This window comes from Pezoporus occidentalis, unplaced genomic scaffold, assembly GCF_034315485.1.
Source record: "Pezoporus occidentalis ecotype Australia unplaced genomic scaffold, CSIRO_AGI_Poc_V1 ctg120, whole genome shotgun sequence".
NCBI lineage: Eukaryota > Metazoa > Chordata > Aves > Psittaciformes > Psittacidae > Pezoporus > Pezoporus occidentalis.
The window spans coordinates 1,536,286-1,558,973 of record NW_026912995.1 but is presented as its reverse complement, the minus strand read 5'-3'; the positions used below and the strand labels follow the sequence as shown (position 1 = coordinate 1,558,973).

The following is a 22,688-nucleotide window of genomic DNA, read 5'->3' as shown; positions in this document are numbered from 1 at the left end:
TATTATTATTATTTTTTAACTCGTTCAGCAGCGCTGGCTCCCTGTAACAGACATCATTTGTACCACAGATGCATAAAAGTGATTTGAGCATGTCTGCTTCCAAATATATTTTATTTTTAGAAACTGCAGAACTTTCACTCCTTCTAACCTTCTCCTGCATTTTTACTCTGGAGTGTGATGGCTAAGAAGGCTATTTGTGTGATTAACGTAAGAGAATAGAAATCATATGTCCTGGGTTTACAAATGCAGTTCAGTTGTGATGGTCAGTCCCTTAAGAGTACTAACAACAAGTAAACTTCCTCATCTGTAGAGGAATATTTATCTTATTAGAAGCGTGTAGGAGAAGTGAGGCTGTGTTGGGATTTGAAAAGCCCTGTGGGATCCATGTAGGAAAGTGTCCGTAAAAGTGGTGCTAAATTAGTGAGAGTGTAGAAAGAGTGTGTTCACCTGTAGTAAGCAGTGAGAGAATTAAGCTGAACAGGAACAAGACGCACTGGAATGAGTGTTGACACATGTAGTTAATTGAGGACAATTAAGTCTGTGTGTAGACAAGATCTACATAGTCCATTTGAACTGCATGGTATTATGTTGAGTAAAGGGTGCAGGATTAGACCCATTGTTTACAGATCTACCTAATGCTTTAAACTATTTGGATGAATGGTGTTACACAAATCTTAGTCATAATTATTGTTTAATTATGACCACATGTTTACTTTGAACATAGTCCTATGCTTAATATGTAGAAAAGCTGAGATAATATTGCAGCTTCAGTGTGTGAGCTACTGTTTGCCAAGCAGCATTTTGCTAATGGCTTCTCCATTTGTGTGGAGAAAATGCCTCCCTGCACTGTGAAGTTGCACTGGTTGTGGTACGTAACAGGCAAATAGCCTTCATAAAAATACCGTCAGCTAGAACATTTTGAAACAGATGCACCTGAGATAGAATGCTGACTTATTAAGATTAATGCTATTAAATGTGCTTTTGAATCATTTCAAAATATCTGAGATGCAGTATTTCAGTCTGGTTGCATTGAGAGTACAGAAAGTGCATTTCATGGTATGATTCATGAGATCAGGAGTGCTACAGAATTTCTGTAATTCATGTGTTGCTACTTACATTTGCATTTAGATGTTTAAACTGTTACAAAATTTCATATTCTTTAAATTTTAGTTTTTTCATTCCTAAGCAGGATGGAGTTATTCTTTCTGCTAGTCTGTGTTTGGAGGTTTTTGTTTGCTCAGATCTTCCATTTCAATACTGTGGAAATCTTAAGTTTATGAGTGGCTACAGATACGAGCAAGGAAAAGAGCTAGTGGGGTTTTTTTATCACTGAATTTTTTGTTCTTGTTTTAAGGAAGCAGTGTATAGTATATCCTGGGTTGCAAGAGATGGAATGCAGTTCTGTCCTTTTTACTAAGTTAGTGCTTTTTTAAGTAACTGAAGGTAATGGAGAACGTTAACCTTTTATTTATAATGCTTTTTGTGCTTTGAAGGGAGATATCTCGGTCTCTCCACACATGCCATTTTACAAGCATTGTTGGTGCTACTGAGCAGAGAAAAAGACCTCACTGGATACAGGCTGCACACATGGATTTCCATGAGGGATCACCCTCATTAATTCAAGAAATGTTAGTCTTTCCTTTAACCCAATACGGGAATCTTCCAATTCCTGACTCTCTCAGTTCCCGAATCTCATATAGTGACTGCAGCTCATCTTTCTCTCATTGTTTAAGGCACTTGTTTTTTCCTGTGGGTCTCCCCTCATGTGCTTCCCTGTTGGTACATGAGCTTGTGAACCCTACTCACAGGTAGAAGAAGATCTTGGCCATATAAGGCTTAAGGTGACATGACACTTACCATGTACACTAAAAAAGCATTGGTGTACTTCAGTTGTCCCAACTGCCTGTTTGCTTTGGTAGAAAATTACTTTTCCAATACATTTTAAAAATGTGTATATATATATTTTATTACATATAAAATATGTATGTATTTTATAATTTAGAATATATATATTCAATCATTTAGAATAAGTGTATGTTTTCTAAGGGGAAAAGGGGAGACGTGCTGATTCCTGTAGGAGAGAAGAAACTTTTTAAGAAGTCCTAAGTGTTGAAAGTTTGCTTAAACTTTCTTTCACACAAAAAACCATTCTGTTCTAGATGACTGTTCCTACTTGAAATAAAGTATTTTGGTAGAGGTAATTTATGTTTTATTTGAAAAGATTTCTGAAAGGAAGCTTGGTTTTAAGAAACCGTTTTGCCCCTTCAATTTATTATTTTGGTGTAGAAATGAAGGTAAAAATAATTTGTGAATGCAGTTTCCTTGCAAGGGCTTGAGTTTGTGCCCAACGCTCAAGCATTCCTTTGCCTTTTTCTGTGTTTTCCCAGCCTTGCCATATGATCAAATGTTTTAATATTGTAGTGCCAACAGTTCCTTGTATCCTCGCTTGATACAGTTGGGAAAAAGTTTTGACATTCAGCTGAATTGTTTGAGGAGCCATTTCCAGCATAATTCTGCTTCTTAAGTAGATCTCATCTTGCTGCTTGAAATCTAAATGGATTAATATTTTTAATGTCTTGTTTACAATGCTGCCTATGAAAGCCTGTATTTGTCTACTTGCCAACCTTCCTTCTTGGCCAGGAACCGTTCTGGCGTGAATCTCCATGCTGGGCTCACATCCATTTTCCTTGAGTCTCTCTGGTTCCCTCCCTTTTCCTCAGGGGCTCTCTGGAAGTTTGTCAGAAGGGCTTTAATATCTTGAGCAAGTCAGCTTTTTTTGACTCCTAAATATTTCTGCCCCAGCCCTGAATTTTGGAGTTTGCCAGCCAACCACAGATGGCTTGCCCTGGTGGTGTTACAAAAAAACCACATATTTTCTCAGGTTTTCATGAAAACAAACCTAAAAACAAACCAGTTTTCGCTTTGCAAGTGGGCAGAAAAAGATGGTTAAGAAAAAAGAATCTTGCACTGTGTATGTGTATGTGTCTTGACAAGGTACCCAGAAGCCATGATGGAGTAAAGGTGAGCTAGTAGATAACTCCTAATGGAGATCAAATGCATTATAGCATATAATACATTTAGCATATGGTACAGTATTTTACCAGCAGAGCCGTACTAGCTGGGAATGCCAAAAAATATACTTTTTTCCCCCACAAAAAAACCCAAACCAGTATTGTTCAGTCTGGTGGCACTGGCTTAGATATGGTTGCTAAATGTCTTCAGAGGCAGGCAGGCTCTCAGAGGAGAGATAGGAGACTTCTGAGTGTGACAAGCTCAAATGCTAAAGCAGCATTAGAAAGTAGAAACCAGAGGTGTATGATATCAGACTACATTACGGTAAAATTAGGCAGCTGTAGGTATGGTGAACCCTCACTTCTGAGCAGGCCAGCAAATCCTCGCTGGTGGTTATTTTGATATGTGATACCCTGATGCTAATCTAAGGAGTTGAATGCAAAACCAAAGAAACCCCAGCAACAATAACAACCCTTAGCCGAGTGAGGAGCGCTTGGCAGTGCTCACTGCCTTCTTAGAAACGGAGGGTGAGCATGAGCTAACTCAGTGACAGGGTGACAGTTCGCGTGAAGGGATGGAGGGATCTTTGCACAGTTGTGTGGATCGGGTACATGTGGAAGGAAGAGGTGGTGTCTCTGCACTGCAAGACTGAACCAGTAATTGAGCAGGGCTCCCCCTCAAAGCAACAAAACTTTCTGCTTGGTCTGCCTCTGGATAAGGTGGGGGTTTGCCGCTCTGCCTGGCATTAGAGAGAAGCAGGGTGGTAGCCCTGGAGCAAAGCCCTGGCGGAGACCTGTTTCATCTGCCTGTCCCTGCCCTTGGACAGACAGGAGCTGCTGCGACCCACGTTACCCGCTGCCATCAGCACACGCTGGCCTGTCTCCTGCCCTTCCGCTTCCTTGGGACCTGGGCTTTTGCCTCCCAGGAAGAATCATCCTGCACAGATGACAGCAGACAGCTGAACCCCTGCGTTCCTGCCCACGAGGGACTGGAGGCAGGGGAGAGCCGTACCCCTGGAGTGAGTGAGTGAATGCATGTTTGTGCATGTAAGATGCTGATTTCCAGAGATTTCAGCTTCTGGTTCTTAACATGCCATTTAGTTTTGAAAACATAGTATTACTCAAAATGAGATGGATTGACGAGACAAAATAGTCTTGACAATGTTTCGTTACAGATACACAAGATATGTGAGTATCGTTCATGTTTTATAGATTAATGTGTCTGGCACTAAAAAATTATAAAAGAAGTAGAAATAGCAGGGGTAAGGAAAAAAGGAAATTTGGATTCAATATGTGAAGCAGCCAAGTGTTTGGCTAGCCAGATCGATCACTGATCATTCTCTCTGCTGTTCAGAAACTATTTGGAGGCTGGGATTCTCAGGACTTTTATGTTTTTTTTTTAAAGTCTCTTTGCCTTTCTCAGATATCAGGATTACAAAACAAATGTGCAAACATGAGCGTGTGAGTCAGGAAACATGGCAGTGGAGGTGGCTGTGGAGTGAGGCTGTAGGTAAACAGAAATAAAGTTAATTGGCAGTTTTGTTGTATAGCATGGGCAGCTGAAGTCCATCTTGCTGGAAGGAATTTTCTTTTCCTATTATCCTTCAGCATTCTCTTGGAGGGATTGTCTCAAGGGAAGTGAGTGAGTCAGAAAATATGCCAAGTTCATGTCATGGCTGTTTCGGCATTTCTTTCTCTTGCTGGCCTCCAGGAGCTTTATTGGCAAGTGTTTTTAAAGGAAATGTTGGCACAGGAAGGCCTTATTGTTTATGTCATGAAAGTCTCTTGGCATCTTCTGCCTTGTTATTTTCTCCGTTAAATGGGGAAATTAGGAGTGGGGGGGTGACTGAGAAAAGAAAAGAGGAGAGAAGCAGAGTATTAGCTTTGAGTCTGTTGAGGGTTGCTACCAAAACTGTTCTCCCTACGTCAGGATGTATCTTGGTGAGTCCTCTCTTTTCTTTTTCTCTGTTGCTGCTTCACAGGCTCAGCTGCAGTGAGTGGTTTGATTCCTAAATGTGTTTTCTCTCCATGCTCTTCAAGAGGTGGCATTTAGAGAGCTTTTGGAAAAGGGGAAGCCAGCAGTTTTCTGGTGGACTCTCCTCTGCCAGAGCAAGGCAAACGCAGAGCCTGGCTGGGGTCAGATCACTGCCACCTTCTCACACGCGGAGCAGGGATCTGTGATGGGCTGTCAAGGGCATTTCATTAAATTCCTTTCACTCTGTGTAAGGTTTGCATACAAAATGCAATGTGATTTCAGGAAAACAAATACATTGGGAAGCTCTTGTGGAGCCGATGCAGTGGCTACAGACAGAAACAATAGCAAGGAGCTTTTAGCATGGTCAGAAATACTTCTTGTTGAAAGCTAAAGCAAAGGCATTCATTTAAATGTATACACATTCTTATAAAAAAAAAAAAAAGCCAAAACAACACCACCACCACCACCCCCCTCTTATTTGTATGCACTTAAGCAATTTTGGCATAACATAAAAGCACATACAAAAAGAATTATGTCCAGTGCAGCAATAAAATTTGCTGTAACCTATTACCCTCAAATTAGGTGAAAGTTGTGAAGTCTGTGAGGGTGCCCTTAAAGAACCAGATGTTACCATGTCAAAGAATGTTTCAGTATTGAATATTTGGTGATTTGGAAAGTAAAAAGTTAACTCTCTGCTTGTGATATATCATGGCAGAAAGTCTTTCTAAACCAGGCTTGTTTTGATCTACGATATTTGCCCCTCTGATATTTATGTGTGCAGCTCAAAGATAAGGATGAAATATACTTCAGGTTAATGTAGCAAATGTATGCATTGATGTACAAAAAGAACAAACCCCTGTTTCTTCGGACTTGTTACCAGGAGGAAAAAACAAACAAATAAACAAACAAAAAAAAATAAGGCAAGTGTCTAGTTTTGTGAGCTGAACATAAAGAGAGTGACATCTAAACCACTTCTCTTTGTACCCAGTTAAACTAAGGGTTGTCTGTGGGATTAAGTATCTATTTCAAGGCTGTGATGCAGTTTTTGTGATGTCTCTTCAAACACGAAGTATTTGTTGGTACGTAAGACATCTTTTTATTGTGGTGCCTTAGTTGCATTTTGGTGATGCTTTTTTGGAATGCTCTTTTTCAAAGAAAAGAGAGATGATTAATCTTGGTTCTTGAAACCTACATTTTCTCACTTTTCAACTCTTTCATGTGTTTTTTGTTTTCTGACCTACCTATTTGTGGGTCTGTGCAAAATTCTGTGGTGGATAATAGTTCAATTTGTGGAAGATTTTCCCTTTTGTTCTTTGATTTGCTTAGAACTTGCCTTCTCTTTCTTTAAAAATGTATATACAGTTGAAAAAGGTTACTTCAGAGTAAAAGCTCTCATGGAACATGCATTTCTTCTAGACCTGAATATTCTTAGAGCTTGTTGTTTTTTCAGGCTTGGGATCTTGTTCAGATAGTCACAGGAAAAGTAACTGGCTACCAGCATCAGAATCCCAGGAACTGGAACCTGGATTTTGCTTGGAAAGCATCTTTAGGAAAGGTGGCTGTGGCTCTTACATTCCTGATTTCAAGTATTTTTACCAGGATTGATCCATAAGAATTACTTTGTAAAATTATGATCATAAAGCCAGGGAAAAAAAAATACCCGTTCTGGTAAGCAGGAGCTTATTTATTCATAGTGTCTTTTGAGTGGGTATTAATCTGTAACAATGTAATGCTTTGTAACAACAGTCTGTAACACTTTTGAGAGGGCCTCCTTGTTGCATATAGCATCTTGCTAATGAGCCACTTTCACTGTATTCCAACTGGTTATCTAGAGTAAGGCAAACTTTTCCTGGTTTTCTCTGTGTGTCTATACATGTATCTGTGGATATACTCAGATAGCTACAAGTATCTCAAATGATAAGCGTTTACGGGAATATCACTATGACTTTTTCTTGTGTGTTCGGGATTCTGCATTTCTCTGTTCTAGCATATAGAAACCTTTGTGCTGTGTTCCTTGCATCTCATGTCATAACATGAGAAAAGCCAAACCATAAAACAGGGTGTGAATAACTGTACTTTGGCCTTTGTCTGCTATCCACTTTAAAAGCCAGCCAAAATTCTTTAGACATGACAGTAAAAGCACAATATTAAACCATCAGCCTATACCTGCCGCTCCAGTGTCATATACACTTTGACAATATTGCCTTATTGTTATGTGGGAGCATAAAGTGAAATACATTAGAGCTCTGTTAAGGGTGTCACAATGACATTTTAAATGGAAAATTGCAATTTCATGAATTACAAGTTCAATTCAAAACCTTTTGGGTTAGGTAAGCCTGTGCTAGACACAGGGGGCAGTTCCCTGATGACCCTGTCTTCTTCCTGGCAGACTGCTCCATGGAGAGGTGCCTGTTGTTGTCTAAGCTGGTGGGCAGGACGTGCTCCCCAGCTGCCAGGAGCCAGTGACCGTGCACCCCTTAGCTACACCTGGCTATCTGGGGTCCCCAGCTGCACCTATGTTTCAGCTTCTCTGAGAGGCTGCAGGTCTAGGGGGTGCATGACCCTTGCTCCCCAAACTTGGTATTTGTGAAACTTTGGCTAATGAAACATTGGCAACAAATTAAACTCATCAGGAAGGATTTTTGTCAGATGAGGAGAGAAACTGTGCACAAACCAAAGGCTGCACTGCACCCTGTTCCCATTCCCTCCTTACTGTGCTGCAGGTCACCCCAGGCTGAGTGCCTGCATGGTGTCCTCCTGCTCCTCCTCTGGGAGCCTGGCTGGAGCTGATGACAGCTCCTGGCTTCCCACTCAAGGGAGGCACTGCCCACTTCTCTTACCCCATGTCCAGCTCCTGCCTTGCTGTGGCTCTTGCCAGAACATGCAGGTATTTCAGACTTTGGTGTCCCTGTCGAAAAAGGGACATCCAACAGACAGAAGGTATGGGGCAGAGGGAGGGAATACGATACTGAAGTGATGCACGGTCACTGTGATAAACCCTATTTCCTCTGGGAGTTGCATTGGAAATGTCCTCTGAAGCTTTGAAGTCACTTGAGAGCTTAGAAGCCCTCAATTTGGGCCACTCCATTGGGATTAGGCTTGGTTTCCATTGCAGTGAACTCTAACAAAGCCACCTTCTCCATTTCGAGAGCTTTCTCCTCTCTCCCATACCTCCATTCATTTTTATTGCATTGGAGAAAGAAGAAAAGAAAAAACTGATATGGGAAGTAATGGTCTTGTAAAAACCCCCTAAATTTTCATAATTCATAACCATTAAATTTCTGACAACCAAGACCGTGTCACATGTATGTAAAGAGCTGATTGAGATGATGAATGCTATCAAACCACAGCTACAGTTAGCACTGCACATTGGAATGAATGGGAAGAGGGTGTTACTTATAATTTAGGATTGTGTTGTTCATCGTGGAGGCTAAATGGCATGGTGTAACAGGGAGGGGTCACAATTCACAAGTCTACTCAGTTCTCCAAGGGAGGTAACAGTTTTGGGGGAAAAGGTGATGCAGTTATAACCTACTTGGATTTCCAAAAGTTTTCAATAAGGCTCTTTACTGAAGTCTTACAAAGAGTTAAAAGCTGCTGTGTGATGAAAGGGAAACTCTTGTAATGAATTAATAGCAGGTTAAAAGTTAGGAAGCAACAGGGAGTAAATGGTCAAGTTTTACAATGGCAGGAAGTCACCAATGGAGTCCCAAAGGCATCAGTCCAAGCATCTGGGTGGTTCAACGTATGGAAAAGGGGGTTAACACTGCAGTAATAAAGCCTGCTGACAGTGTTAAAATCAACTGAGAAGAGTTGTAGAAGGATCTGACAGTATTGACTGTGACCCAGTAATAAGATGGCAGAGGAAATTCAGTGACAGTGAATGATAGTACAGGGGGCAGAGAAAAATCCCATATTCTCCGTGTTTTATTCTGCATAGAACTGCATCCAAGTGATGTGATCTTTGTTCTGATCTGTGAGATTTTCATGTCTGTAGTGTTAGAGTACATATACCAGCACAGAATTTTACATCCTTAGATGAATCTTTTTCTGATGTGATCTAGAAACCGTGTAATACTGAAGAACAAATCAAGATAGACCCTGATTTTTCTTTTCTTTTTTTTTTCTTTTTTATTTTTCCAGTATTAATGCCTGTCGATGTTGTAACACTTTGATGGAAGGATTTAGATGTTAGTCATACTGGTTATTAAGAAAGCAAAATACGAAGAGTGTGTCTGGAAAATAAAATCAGTAAAGCCCTATCTGTATGAAATCTCATGCTGGGAAGAATTACAAATGGCAGTAGCTTTATGCTGAACAGAAGTTCTCCTTAATAAATAAGGATAGTTCAGCTGGGGAAGGTTCTGTGCACTTTGCTGTAGCATGCCTCTCTTCCATTATGGTTTATTCCAGGCTGTGCTATTCTCGGAGGACTTTCTGAAAGGGTAGATTCAGATGTTGATGCATACAACTGTTATACCTACCAAATCCAGTATTGATTCTGGGTAATTTTACCCAGGAAAAATTGTCTGTAGGTGTTAAGCACCTGTATCATGTCCATAAATACGTAAAATTAACCAGTTTTCCATAAGTACTCTGCAGGTACAGTAACTGTTACATATTTTGTATATATTTCAGTTGCTCTCTTAGTTACACATAATACACTTAAAAGATTTCCACTTCCCCCCCCCCCATCCATCCATCTGAAGATATTTAACAGAATTAAAATGTTTGAATCATGCATTTCTGAAGGCATTGGTCTTTGGGTCACTTCTCTGTTTTTCTATGATGTTAGACATTTACAATTTCTAACAAAAAAAAAAATTGTAAAAGTCTTTGTCACTTAGAAAAGGCTCAAAATCGTACTGAGGAGACTGCTCTTCCGAATTATGTAGTTGCATTTTAATAGCTCAAAAGGTTATTATTATCGCTTCCCTGATACTAAAAAAGATAGGTTATGCTAATGTTGTTCTAAGTTTCATTTAATATCTATATATAGTAGTAAGTCACTTTACAATTTACATATATACTCTAATTTAAATAGAAAAAGATTAAGAAAAGCAGAATAAACTTTGATAATCAGTATGGTTTTTCATGGAAAAAAGTAATTGCCACTGTATAAATAGATTGTGCATAATGAAAAAAAAAGAAAAGTTATTTCTGCATTACTTAATTTCTTATTTTTCTCCCTGACATTTTGAATCAAGCATTAGTCTGTAGAACAGAATCAAAATATCAGAGGTAATACAAAAAGCTGAACTTCGTCTGCAGGATGCAGTTTCATTAACTTGATTGGGCATTACTCAGAGTGGATCCATTTTTAGCATATTGCATTTGCATACTGACCTTTTCTGTGCCATGAATGAAAATTGGTGCTCTGATGTGTTGATTAATCCTGTAAAATAACATTTAAGACTTCATTTAAATATATTCTTAGGTGAACAGTAACAGCATTTAATCCATGGCAATAGTAAAAATGTCCATTACAATAATAGAAGTAAATCTAGGTAGCTTCCAGATTGCTGAGAAAGATGGTCTTGCAAAGCTTAGTCTTATTTTCAGAAGTGCTAACCAACATTTTCCTTCTGTCTTCAGTAGCTGTCACTCAAGTGCAAAACTGCTGGAAGTTTAACCATCTTAGGCAGGATAGATCTAGACATCAGCTCTGAAATGGGGGAATGCATACATTTCCATGTGAAAGCAGACCTACTCCAGAGGAAATAATCTGAAAGAAATAGTGTAGATTGCTCTAAGTAACGACTGAAAAACATGTACATAACTACGTTGTCCAGCTGAGGTCCCAGCTGGAGTACCCACCCAAGTACTGTATTGTAGGAGAAGTAATGAGCAACAGGAAAGAGTCTAGGCAGGAGTATCAAGAAGTACCAAAGGCATAGGAAACTTGAGTTCAAAGTAAAGGTTTAGAGCAAAACACAGCTGTTTAGTTTTGCAAAATGATGATTGGGAAGACCATGGTAATAGTTCTCATGAAATACATAAAAGTTAGCTGTGGAGAGGAGGGAAAGCTAGCATTACTTGTGGATGTAGCAGGACACTCAGAGTTGAATTTGCAGTATGAGAACTCTGTATTGGGAAAAAAAACCCTCTAATTAAAGGAAGAGATGCGAAATAGAAGAAGTTGCTTAGGGTAGGTGTGGTGTTTGAAGCTAGCATTGATGGGCCTGGATTTACAAGAGACATACACCAGCTAGCAAATCTCCCTTTGTCCCACATGGTGAGGTATTCCCTTGTCTCATGCAAGACATGCTATAGCAGTCCCAATTAATAACTGCATATCCTGGAATTTATATAAAACCCCATAAGATGAAAACCCTTCCAGTCTTTTCTGTCTTCCACTACTTCTCCCTCCATTTACTGCAAATCCTGCTTATGAATTCCAGCAGTGCCCACCTTGCTAGCATGTATGGACAGACAAAATAAATTCATCACTGGACTGGAGATGAAAGAATGAACTTCAGACTAGTCAAAATGCTAAAAGCCCATTGAAAGCTGCAATAAAGTTTGTAACACAGGGCTTAAGGATGCTTCATTGCTCTACACAAATTAGTAAAATGCACGCAGATTGTGTTATTTCAGAGCGGTTATTCGGTGTTTGACTTTCTGCTGTGTTTCTTGGAAAGAGGAAGCAGCTTTCTGTCCTTCATGCTCCAGCGTTCATTCTGAATGCTGTTTGCTGTACAGCCTACCGTGGCACCTTCTTTAATTAGCACTCGTCACTTCCCTTCTTCCGAGAGTTTTGGTGGTAGCAGATTTCATGTCTTTATTGCCAGTGAGATGGGAAAGGCTCCTGTAACTTTTATAACCGATCAGCTGAGACAGTCTAGTTGCCTGTGGTTCCTAATGAGCAGCGCATGACACAGTGCAGAGTATTGGCAAGATTAACGAACCCAGATTTCCTTACCAGCAGACTGACTTGTAATAGCAATGTAAAGAAGGAGTGAGAGCATTAGCACATACTCAGTAATATGGCATTATACCAAAATGAAAATCCTTCGCAACCAGCTACAGTAATATGTAAAACTTCAGGTTTATATTTCCAAATAAGAATTCATGTAAATGGTTGTGTATTGACCATTGCTAAAAGACTGAAGTGCTGAAGTGGGAATCTGCTGTTGACCTTATTTTGAGAAAAAAAAACCATCAGAATATGCTCCCTCAAAAAATGCTTGCAGTTCTCTTGGCAATATCCAAGGGTATTTTATTCTTGAAGTCCCACAGTACTTTTGTGACATCTTTAACATCCCCTCTTGTCTTTTAAACACGAAATTATTATCACATAAAACCCTTGAATTAAATAATAGTAATTCTGTTGTCTTGAATCAATGGATTCCTGCTAAGTTTTCCTCCTTTTTGGTGAAATTGCTTTCTATGTGCTTTTGTTTGAAAGCTAGTGATACGTGCTATGGTTTCTGACTGAGAATTTGCAAATATTGGAATTTCATTTGAAGTTTCTGATTTGGCAATGCAAAAGCTCTAAGGAAGTGTAATCTTCTGGGTAATCTTGAAATGGTGAGGACACGAGGCATACTTGCGTTGAATCATATAATATAACCATTCAAGTCATACTTTGGCAACTAAAGTGCTTAAAAACACCCACTGATTTCTTTACATTTCCTGACTCTTAAGGAAGACTAGAAAGATGAAATGTTAGGAGTCTAAACTATTCTATGATTCTATATGAAGAGGGGATGAAAAAAGACTAACATACTGAATATGAGCTTTATCCTACGTTCCTTCAAGGAGCTGAGCATCTGCACACTGGAGGGACCAGTGACTTTATTTGGAGATCAAAACGCTAAGCACAATGCAGGAGTCCTTTGTAGATAAGTGCATGAAGGTTTTGCTTTGTGACGCCTATTTCTTGGAGTCTGAAGGTTATTTCAGGCTTAGTTCTTGGGGTTCCTTACAGCACTTACAGATGAACCTGCTCCAGCTGCCCATAGCAAGAGTTGCCTTGGAGAGGAGTGGAAGCTAAGTCAAGTCCCACCCCTAAGCTAGTGAATTCGGGCTGACAGAGCTCACTCCTGAAGCCAGGCAAGTGACACCCATCCCTGTCTCGCAAAAGCTAGAGGAAGTGCTCTTATGCACAACAGTTCAAGATTGCAGCACTGAGGCTTTCCTATTCCCATCTCTCATCTTCTCTTATGTGATCTTCAGCTCTGCGCCTCCTTGCTAGGTAGGTAGCATTGGCCACAGTGGGGGTCTCTCAGTATTCCTGCTGAAGCTGTTCTTCTTTTTATATAACATATTTAAATATTACCTGAAGCCACAGAAAGAAAAATGTCAGCCTTTTCTGGGAGAAGTCATGGAACTAAAATCAGCCTGGAGGTTTTACATGGGTTTAAAACCAGGACAAAACAAAATATCTATTAGCTGTAAAAGAATATAAAAAGAAACAAATATTCTGCAGCGTCAAGTGAGGGTTCGTTTGGTGAATATGTGAAAATGTAGATTTGTTCAGGTGATTACATGGCAATACAATGATTTAAAGACGGAAGAATATTTCAGAAATCAGCTATCCAGAGCAGCTGAGACTTACAAATGATGGGTATCATAGCCTGGTAAAATTTAACCTGAAGCCCTTGGTCTCAGTCAGTACATTTGAGTTGTGAGATGGTGTACTAGTGAGGGCTGTGGAATTGCAAATGAGCATCACACTCCTCCTGGTTGGTGTAGGCAGCTTTCTGCTCTAGGCTGCTGCCTACCTTGCCTGCTGCCTTGAGCTATCTCTGTTTTTCTGTGAAAGAATACAAGCAGTGGGTAGAAGTTCTCTTCAGTTTAAATGGGAACAGGATCAGGCTGTGATTCAGGATCAGACTGCTTGTTGGCTTTTTGCTTTTGCAAAGTCAAAAGTATTTCAGTTGGGAATCTTGTCGTTACTCAATTTGAAACAGGCAACTGATGATTATTGTAAAGAGGAGCCTTACTTGTGATCATTCATGTGTAAAGCTACCAAGTCTTATATCTGGGCCACAAATAAAAAGCGAGGTTTAGATCAAAAACCTGGAGAACTCTAATTACAATGCCTAAGATTTATGGAAAGTAATTGCTTATATATTCATCTTGATTTATTTTTTTTTTTAATGAAATTGGTGCAAGTTCTTTCCATTTGATTTCATCATTGTAAAATCTGTTAGGAAATCAATAGATTATAATAATAATAATAATTTTAAAAATGTTTTATCTGTATGTCAGAAGTTTTCCCAACAGCGCAGTAACAACAAAAAAAATACAGGTTATTTTATATTGCTTAGTTTGTAAATGTGATTTTTGACACTGCGTATAGGTTGATCTGCTTCCAGACTATTGGCTATTTCAGTGATGCACAAATCCAAACAAATAAAGCTTTTTCTTTAGCAGCTAATATCTTATTCCTATTAAAAAAAAAACACTGTATAAAATACCCTCTTCATGAGACAGCATTAAAGAAGAATGTATGGCACTGTTAAATATGCAGGTGGACTGCTAAGCCAAACAACAAAAACTCTAAAGGCAAAGGCTAACATCCCAAGTCCCAGATTCTTCCTAGGAGTGCCTGGATTCTCTGGTGTTCTGCTGCTTTGTGCAGCCAGTTGTAGCACTGAATGGTGCTTTGCTCAGTTGTAGATGTGCTATGAACTCAGGAGGTGCTATTCAGTGGAGATTCTGTTGCTGCCTTTAAGAAAATGGATCAGGTTTTCATCTAAAAACCTTGTTATGAGTAAAAGACAATATATTTAGTGAAGTTTCTAGGTTTGTATCTACTGCCGATGTCTTGGTGTGGAGCCAGTCATCAATCTTTCTGCAGGCTGGTCTCTAGATTCTATTAGTTTTCTTGTTAATGAACAAGACCCTTTTTCTTCTTTTTGTCTATCTCCAGCTGAGAGTCGTAGGACTTGCCTTTTCTTTTTGAGGATATTGACTCTTGCAGATAAATTTTCTCTCTGGTATCTCACTTCACGTTTGAAGCAAACTCCAGAAAGCTGGCACCTGGAGGCAGCACATCTGTCTGCTGGATGTAATTTCACTCATCAGCATCAGTAGCCTACACTCCGAGAGGGGGTGTTTGGATTCATGCATCTGTAAGGCTAATACGCTGCATACTCCTTTTAAGGGCAATTTGCTCAGTGTCTAAAGACAGTAATAATTACAAAGAAAACTGTGTCTGTATGACACTAACTGACAAAAAATCTAGATTTTAGGAAAGTGCCAGTGGAAAAAAACAATTTGGAAAGAAGAGACTTCTGTTTTCACCTAGTCCCTAACAAAAATAACACTTTCAATATAAGAATGCAATAATTACGTGTGGCATTTTTGTGAAGAAATATGGGCAGTTTGGTTTCGTTACCCATTCTGCTGCTCACCAAATTTGAAGGTGTTAACTCCTTCTTCATGACTAGGCAAGCAGTAAAGTGACTTTGGATGATTTGCCAGCATACATATGTTGCATAGATGCATATAAAAATAATCACCTGCTCCTTGCCAGTGAAATTATCCTGGCAAACCCCTAACATATATGAAGGTCTGCCAATAAAAAAGTGCCACTGCCTCTATTAGTTTGGCTGAAGCCATTTTGGGAAGATGATGCTGCATTGGTTGGAGGGGGTTTCCTTCTGCCTGTGTGCATTTGAGGAGAAGGTCAGGAAGAGACTGACACTGTCAGGCCTGGCACAGGCACTACCGTGGCAACATCGGATGCTCAATCCATCTGCCTCGAATGTTCCCCTGAGTCCATCCCACCCAGTCCTCCCAAGCGCACCAGCAGGTTGGCATACATAGTGTGCTCAGAACAACAGACTTGGTTGGTTGTTCTGATTCAGGACAACAGGCTACAGTAGTCAAGGGCATGGCCATCTGATGGATACCCCCAACCAGGTGACATGATAGGTCCTGCTGCCCTCCCTTTCCCTCTTCCGTGACATTTGGCCATTACTTGCTAGCTCCCCTTCACCCATCAGTGAAATGCAGCTATCCATCATTTTTGTTTGCAGTGTTTGCAATGTCACTCTGCCCGCCCAGTGTGTTCCCCAGGGTAGTGATTCCCACCCAAGCTACACAGGTGGCTGAGGTTGACATCCCAGATCCTACAGGAAATTTTCAGCATTGGAAAGAAAGTATACCTTGGGTACTGCCGTGAGAGTGGGAGAGAGTCATCATATGACCTGCAGCCAAGAGCTCACGTGAAAATGGCAGGTATGAGCCAACTTGGCAAGACGTAAAATAGGAGCTGGACTGCAGTGCTCAACACACAGACCCTTTTGTCCCTAAGGTTACTAGCCCTAAATGATGTATTCCCATGGGCAAATACTTTGGGCCCAAATTTGAAAAAGCTGTCTTGTTGCCAGTGCTATGGTTTCCAAAGGGTTGATGTCCAACAAAGGACCAACCTCTTTGAACCTGGTGCAGAAAGTACAGTAAATAAGAGGGTGAAGCAAAGGAATAAAGTCAAATGGGCAGAGGAAAAGGCTTTCCTTTGTAAAATATGAAGGCCTGGCCCCTTGCCCAGACAGACTACATAATGTAAGGTAAAAGTTGTGTAAAGGTTGCAGGAATGATGGTCCCAGTGGATTTTATTGAGCCTGCTCAATAAAAATGAGCTCACATGAAGAAGTAAGTACAGATTTTGGCATGAGAAACTCTTCTTTGTGTCCTAATCCATGCTAGATGAATGTGGTACAAAATAGCTGATGTCAAGAGAAAGGCTCCCTCTGCTTCTGTGGGCTTTCCAGCAGACCCTTATCTTTTCTCGTACTATCTTAATGCTAGCAAAATGACTAATAACATACAGATATCCTAAAGCTGACAATAACATTTTAAATCTGTCCTGGCGAATCAAACACATTATTTATTTCTACAGCTGCTCAGGGCTTTCAGGAATTGTAGCCCATTAATCTACAAAAAAGTGTAAGGATGAATAAAACCAAAATGAACAAAATATATGTAACATGTAGTAAAAGGATATATGATTTTTAAAAATTGAACTGGAAGAGACACACGTATTTTGGCTATAGCTGTTGACCACAATAGCTCAGAAATAAAGCTCAGCGTGGCTGTGAATTCCAGCAAATTGATGGATTGTAGCAATGTCAGTTTGTTCAGAAGAAAAGATGTCTGTGTTACTAAAGTATTTCCACTGGTCCAGTACTGTCAATTTCAAGCACTTGGGAACTGTGAATCAGGTCATTACTGGCAGCTGTGCTTTTTCATTCTGAATTTCTAAGACTTCTTTTTCTGTTTCATTTTATTGTCTGTATGTGAGCAAGGACAGCCCTTTATAGTCTGCTGTTACCTGGACTATAAAGCTGTAGTTTCTGTGCCAGTTCATAAAGTCCTGATAGTATACCAGTCTCACTTCTGAGAGATCTACAAAGGTGTTATTAAGAAACACAAACAGCTGCTTTGAAAACATACCTCATCCTGTTTCACAAATCTTTTTTTGCTGTAATTTGGTTAGGATACCTCAAAGAAAACTCTTGAGTCAATATAAATAACTTCTTATGTAAGATTCTTCAACAACTTCACAGATACCAAAAAATAAGCCCTCTTTAGAAGCTGGTACATTTTGTGCTTCCCTTATAAGCAAACTGCATTATTGTTCAAACCAAAGTCACTTAGTGGATGGCAGAACATGAAAATAAGTCTGGGAATCCTGTTTTGATAAAGTTTTCCCATAAAAACCAAAAAAAGCACTGTTGGTTGCAAATACTTTCCATGGACAATATGAGGTTTTCCTCTTGTTCTCTTATTCTGTCAGTGTCTTTGGGGTTTTTCTGATTACTCTATCTGCTTTTCATTGTAAATACAATCAGTTTTGATTGGCACAGAACAACAACTCAGTAACCTCCATGCTGTATTTCTTTTCCACAGAAATTTTGCTATGAGCTTTTGCAACCTCCACATACTGTATCTTGGCACGAAACACTACCTCTGCTTATGGTTTGCATCATTAAATATCAGATTGGCTGCTCACTGTGTTTATAGGATACAACAAGAAATAGCCTGTTAAATCTGGCTGGTTGGTAAAACTGGTGTCGTTTGAATCATTACGCTACTGTGTTCCCACACCATATAGAGAACAAAATCCCATAAAACTAATAAGCTGTAAAGTAGAATTAAAGTCAATGGCAAAGAATTTGCTCAAATGCAGTAAGTAAATTGGGAATAACTTTTCAGAAGTCTAAAAAAAGTGATCTCCAAAACACTGAGCATAGGCCAGAAATGCAATCTATAAAACTGTTTTGAAGTAAAAAATGCATGCCAAGCATAGATAATGTTGCTAATAGCAGTTCTGATGGCTTATCTGTAGATCTTACTGGTATACTGTTGGAACTGAAGTGAGTATTATCATCTCCACCTTATGGATGAGGAAGCTGGGTTACTGTAAGAATCAATGTTCAACACAGAACATGAGGCAGTGCTGACTCCAATTCCTGTTGCAACTCACATCTTTAATTATTTTTCTGTGAGCTTCGTTTGTTTCTCTTCATTATACAGAACTTGTTCTTTCAGCACAAGGTAATTTGGGTAACACTGACTGTAGATTGGATCCATCTATTAATACTTATGAATTTCATTAATTCTAAAATTGCTCTGATAGATTAGCTCCTTCCCATCACTGGATGGGGTGATGAATGCATAATCTGAGATCCTTGGGGATGAAATGTAGCATCCAGTTTTCCTGATACACATTCCCACAAGCAAAACTAGAAACTAGGATGGAAAGATTAATTGGAAAATTGACAATTTGGAAAGCAGGAGAAGGGAGAGAGGAGAGAATTATGTTTTAAAAGAAAAGCCTGGCACATCCCCTTAACTCAGGAGTGCAAAGAAACCCTAATTGATACCCTAGTGTTACCTTGGGCACACAGCCATTACGAAGTAGTGTCGTATTGAGAGTTTAATGAACTTAATAAAGGGAGTGGATAAGAATTCCCCCCTGTAATTTTCAGTGCAGTCTCTGGGTAAAGTGTGTCTGTTAATACCAGGGTTTCGCTTAGGATACTGGAAGGATGCTGCTTCCATACTGACTTCCCTCTCAGGACCTCTAATGTAACTGCTTTAATAAATACATGCCTTTATCCCAAGTACTTTATGTCTGTTAGGGGTTGAATGCAGGCAACAGTGAAACTGGAAAGGTCTGAGGGCACCAAGCCAACAGCTGGCAATCAGGGAAAGCAGAAGATCTGCACATGTCCACCTCACACCTCAGGTGAGGTGCAGAACAGGGCTTTAGCAATAAAATCTCCCCTGCTTGTTCTTTTCCTGCTGTTCTCTGGAGTCTTGGGCTGCTTGTATGTTGTCTTCAGCAAGGACCTCTGTCTATGCACACCTGTGCATGAGCCACACTCAAAGCTGTCTGCTTCTTTCAGTGGTTTTGTTTTCTCTATTGATCTAAGGTTCTCGAACATGTGCTCAGAGCCTCATCATCTGAAGGTAGGGTCATGGTAAGACTGGTTGTACAGTATTAAAACATTTTCAGGATACTGCTATTAGGGATATCTTTCTGGTTCTTAATTCACATCCATTGCTGCATCTTTGCCCCTCTTCCTCTTTTCTAAGCAACCATAAGCTTTCTTATTGCATCCTACCTCTCTATGCAACAGATTTATCTGTTTAATGAGCTTTTGATGGCTTCTCTTTGACAGGCCGTGCTGTCCCCAAAGGTCATCCAAAAGCTCCTCATTAAAAATTTTTAGAAGACACCACTATGTCTCCTGCCCTCCTTTGTGTCATTCTGTAGTCCCACATCTTCCTCCACAGCTGAAGCATTGCTCATGGTGGAAGTGCTAGCAAAGTGAATGCAGCGATGGGGTGCAAAGACTGGGAGGTGTCAAGGTGAGCTTCCCAGTCACATTGCCAGTGGAGGTGTGGAGCTACTGAGATCCACAAGGGATGATGCAGGATGAATGCAGCATTAGAAATCTGGCAGCAGCAAAATGCTGCACCAGAATCTTCCAGACATGAGCCATGTCTTGGTAGCTAAAATGCACAGATGACATAAGCTGAAAAGGTTTTGGAAGGGCTATATAGGTCTTATTAAGGTCTGCTCCATAAACTCCTCTAATTTCTTCTGTATTTTTCTGGTAGGAGAGGGAAGAAAGTAATTAACATCTAGAGCTTATCTTGGATTTTAGTATTAAGTTCTCAGAGCACAGTCTGTGTGGGAAGTTCAGCTTGATAAATCTGTTATCTTTCATATGTGTGGTCTTTATTTATTTGACTCAGTTCCCTTTAGGTAACTTAGCAAAAGTGTGCACTTGGTTTCTTGCTGGAAATTTGCATGTCTCATCAGTAGTAGATTCTTGACTTTATTTAGTACTAAAGAGAAGTTTGATCTTACCAATTCATATTGCTATTCTCTAGAACATACAGCAAGCACTTTCTAGTGTCCTTCAGCATACAAGTGTCTAAATACTAAAATAAAGTTATAATGAATTGTGCTGCCATTAAGTTTGCTTTTCCCCACTGCTTGCAATCTTTAAAGGTGTTTCAGAAGCCATCATAAATTATTTTAACAGTTAAAAAAGTTATTTCAGTGCACAGAGTCAGAAATAGTTTATTACAAAAAGCATAAACCCATACTGTGTTCCTTTAGGGTGCCATTTTATGAGACAAGGTGAACATCATCCCCCTCCTCTTCCCTTCCTGCAGCTGTGGGCTCCTGCCACTCACTTTATGCCAGCTGTGGTGCTCCCCAGCCACCTCACAGGGCTAATTCATTCAACTCACTAACCCAGCAAAAAACTAACCTAGCAAAAAAGTGGGTTTTCTGCTGGGTCAGTGAAGCAAGTCAAGTCACCCAAGGGGAAGAAGGGGGTTGTGCTGCAGAGAACATAAATCCTTGATGTCTATCCTCAGTTTTTATAGTGTTTTATATGAAGATATTAAAGTGTGTTGACTGTTAGCCCCATACTTAAAACTCCCTGCATCTCATGTGTTAGAGCTTTCCTATTCTATTTGAAGTTCAGCTGTTAATATTAAGTTGTGTTGCATTTCAGAGTTCTACTGTACAGCAAAGAAAGCATTGTGGTGATAGGCATGTTCTAGAACTATTAACATAATTAATCCTTTATTAAAAATTATTTCAAGAAACAAAATAATGTCCAATGTGATTTATATACAAGGAATAAAAAATGCGCTCCCATATTTGTAGTAAACTTTCACCCACTAGAATACGCCATTAGACATTAAAATCAAATGACCTCAGGAAAGCAGCTTCACTTTTCTTCATCTTCAGCAACTTCAGCAGTTTTGCAGAGAGCACCTATAACTCAGAGTGGTTCAACAGCTCCCCACTCGTGACCCTGTACAACCATACCAGGAACTAAATAAACCCTACTTACTAGCAATTAAAGTGATTTAATTTAAAACACAATGACAGATGCATAATGGGTTAATTACAAAGGAAGTAATTAGCAAAGAGGATAGAAAAGGTTAAAAGGTTGTGGACTTCTGTTGTTTGCTTGCGAAAGATAGAGAAATCATCAGTGATTAAACTTTTTCTTTTAATTTCTGGGCCTGATTCTACTATTGTTGGCTGTAAATGAGGCAGCAAACTAGGAGGTTAAAAAAAAAAAAAAAGAAGGAATCACAGCTTTATTGTACAAACTGAAAGGCCATTGTTAATACTGAGGCTATGTGATTTGTTTTCAGTCTGCACCCAAAAGTAGGTTTGCATCTATGCTGTTTGTACTTAACATTAGGATATGTACCTCTTCTGAGAAGAAGTAATTATCCTCTCCACTCCCTGTACTGAAGCCCCAGTGAGGTCAGGAAAAAGAGTATAAGGGGCAAGAGAGATTACAGCACATCTCGTAGGAAACTCTACCTGCCTTAAAGAGTAAATCAGTGAATAATTTAGTTGGCAATATGCCATAATGTATTTGTTCTCCAGCAAACAAAAAGTGAGGATAAAAAGAAGTAGAACTTTGAATAGGGAAACCTCTGAGTGTGAAAATCCTCAGCTGAAATACTGTTAACTTCATGCTGGTCATGTAGACAGAGCCATTACGGAGCGTGCAAGTAATTTTCTGTCAATATAAGAGCTTCTACTTAATTTTCACAAGTATTACTCTTTCTCTCCATGACTCCTGTCTGCCCAAAACCATAAGCAAATAGGTATTTAGATTGTTTTAATACAGTCATATTTTATGACCACCAGCTTATTGCCAGGTAACTTGAAACTCTTTATTTATAATAGCTATAAATATATTTATGTTTCTATAAAACATGTGGTTTGTATTTGGAAACTTCAGAGGTGATGTTTGCAGAAAGTTTTCCCCAACTTGAGCCTAATTGTTACTGAAGTCATTGATTTTTTTCTTTTGAAAAATAAGCTTTTTGGTAAACCTCAGAAATAGCAATATGGGCTTCTCCATTTCAAAATATCGATTAAAACCAGGCTGGAATTCTCCTTTGTAAATTTAGCTGCCATCTAACCTAGTTACATGTCCACTAGTAACCGTTAGCATAATTTAACAAGAATTTCCCAGAACAGTCACATTCTTCCATCATCCTGTGCTCTCTTTCTAGGGGAAGTTTAGGTTGGATATAAGAAGGAAATTCTTTCCTGTGAGGGTGGTGAGGCACTGGAATGGGTTGCTTGCCCAGGGAGGTTGTGAATGCTCCATCCCTGGCAGTGTTCAAGACCAGGTTGGACGAGGCCTTGGGTGAGATGATTTAGTGTAAGGTGTCCCTGCCCA

General features: G+C 39.6%; 1 protein-coding gene across 13 annotated transcripts in view; it reads left to right on the top strand.

The window, feature by feature from the left end:
- Positions 1-22,688, top strand: part of THRB (thyroid hormone receptor beta) — a 170,151-nt gene that overhangs the window by 94,874 nt on the left and 52,589 nt on the right. The window contains exon 1 of one of the 13 annotated variants that reach the window (XM_062607205.1): positions 13,160-13,183. The exons of the other annotated variants lie outside the window; for them this stretch is intronic. The gene's annotated coding sequence lies outside the window, so the exon portion shown is untranslated. Of the gene's footprint in view, positions 1-13,159; positions 13,184-22,688 lie in introns of those variants that run through there. 13 annotated transcript variants of the gene reach the window in all.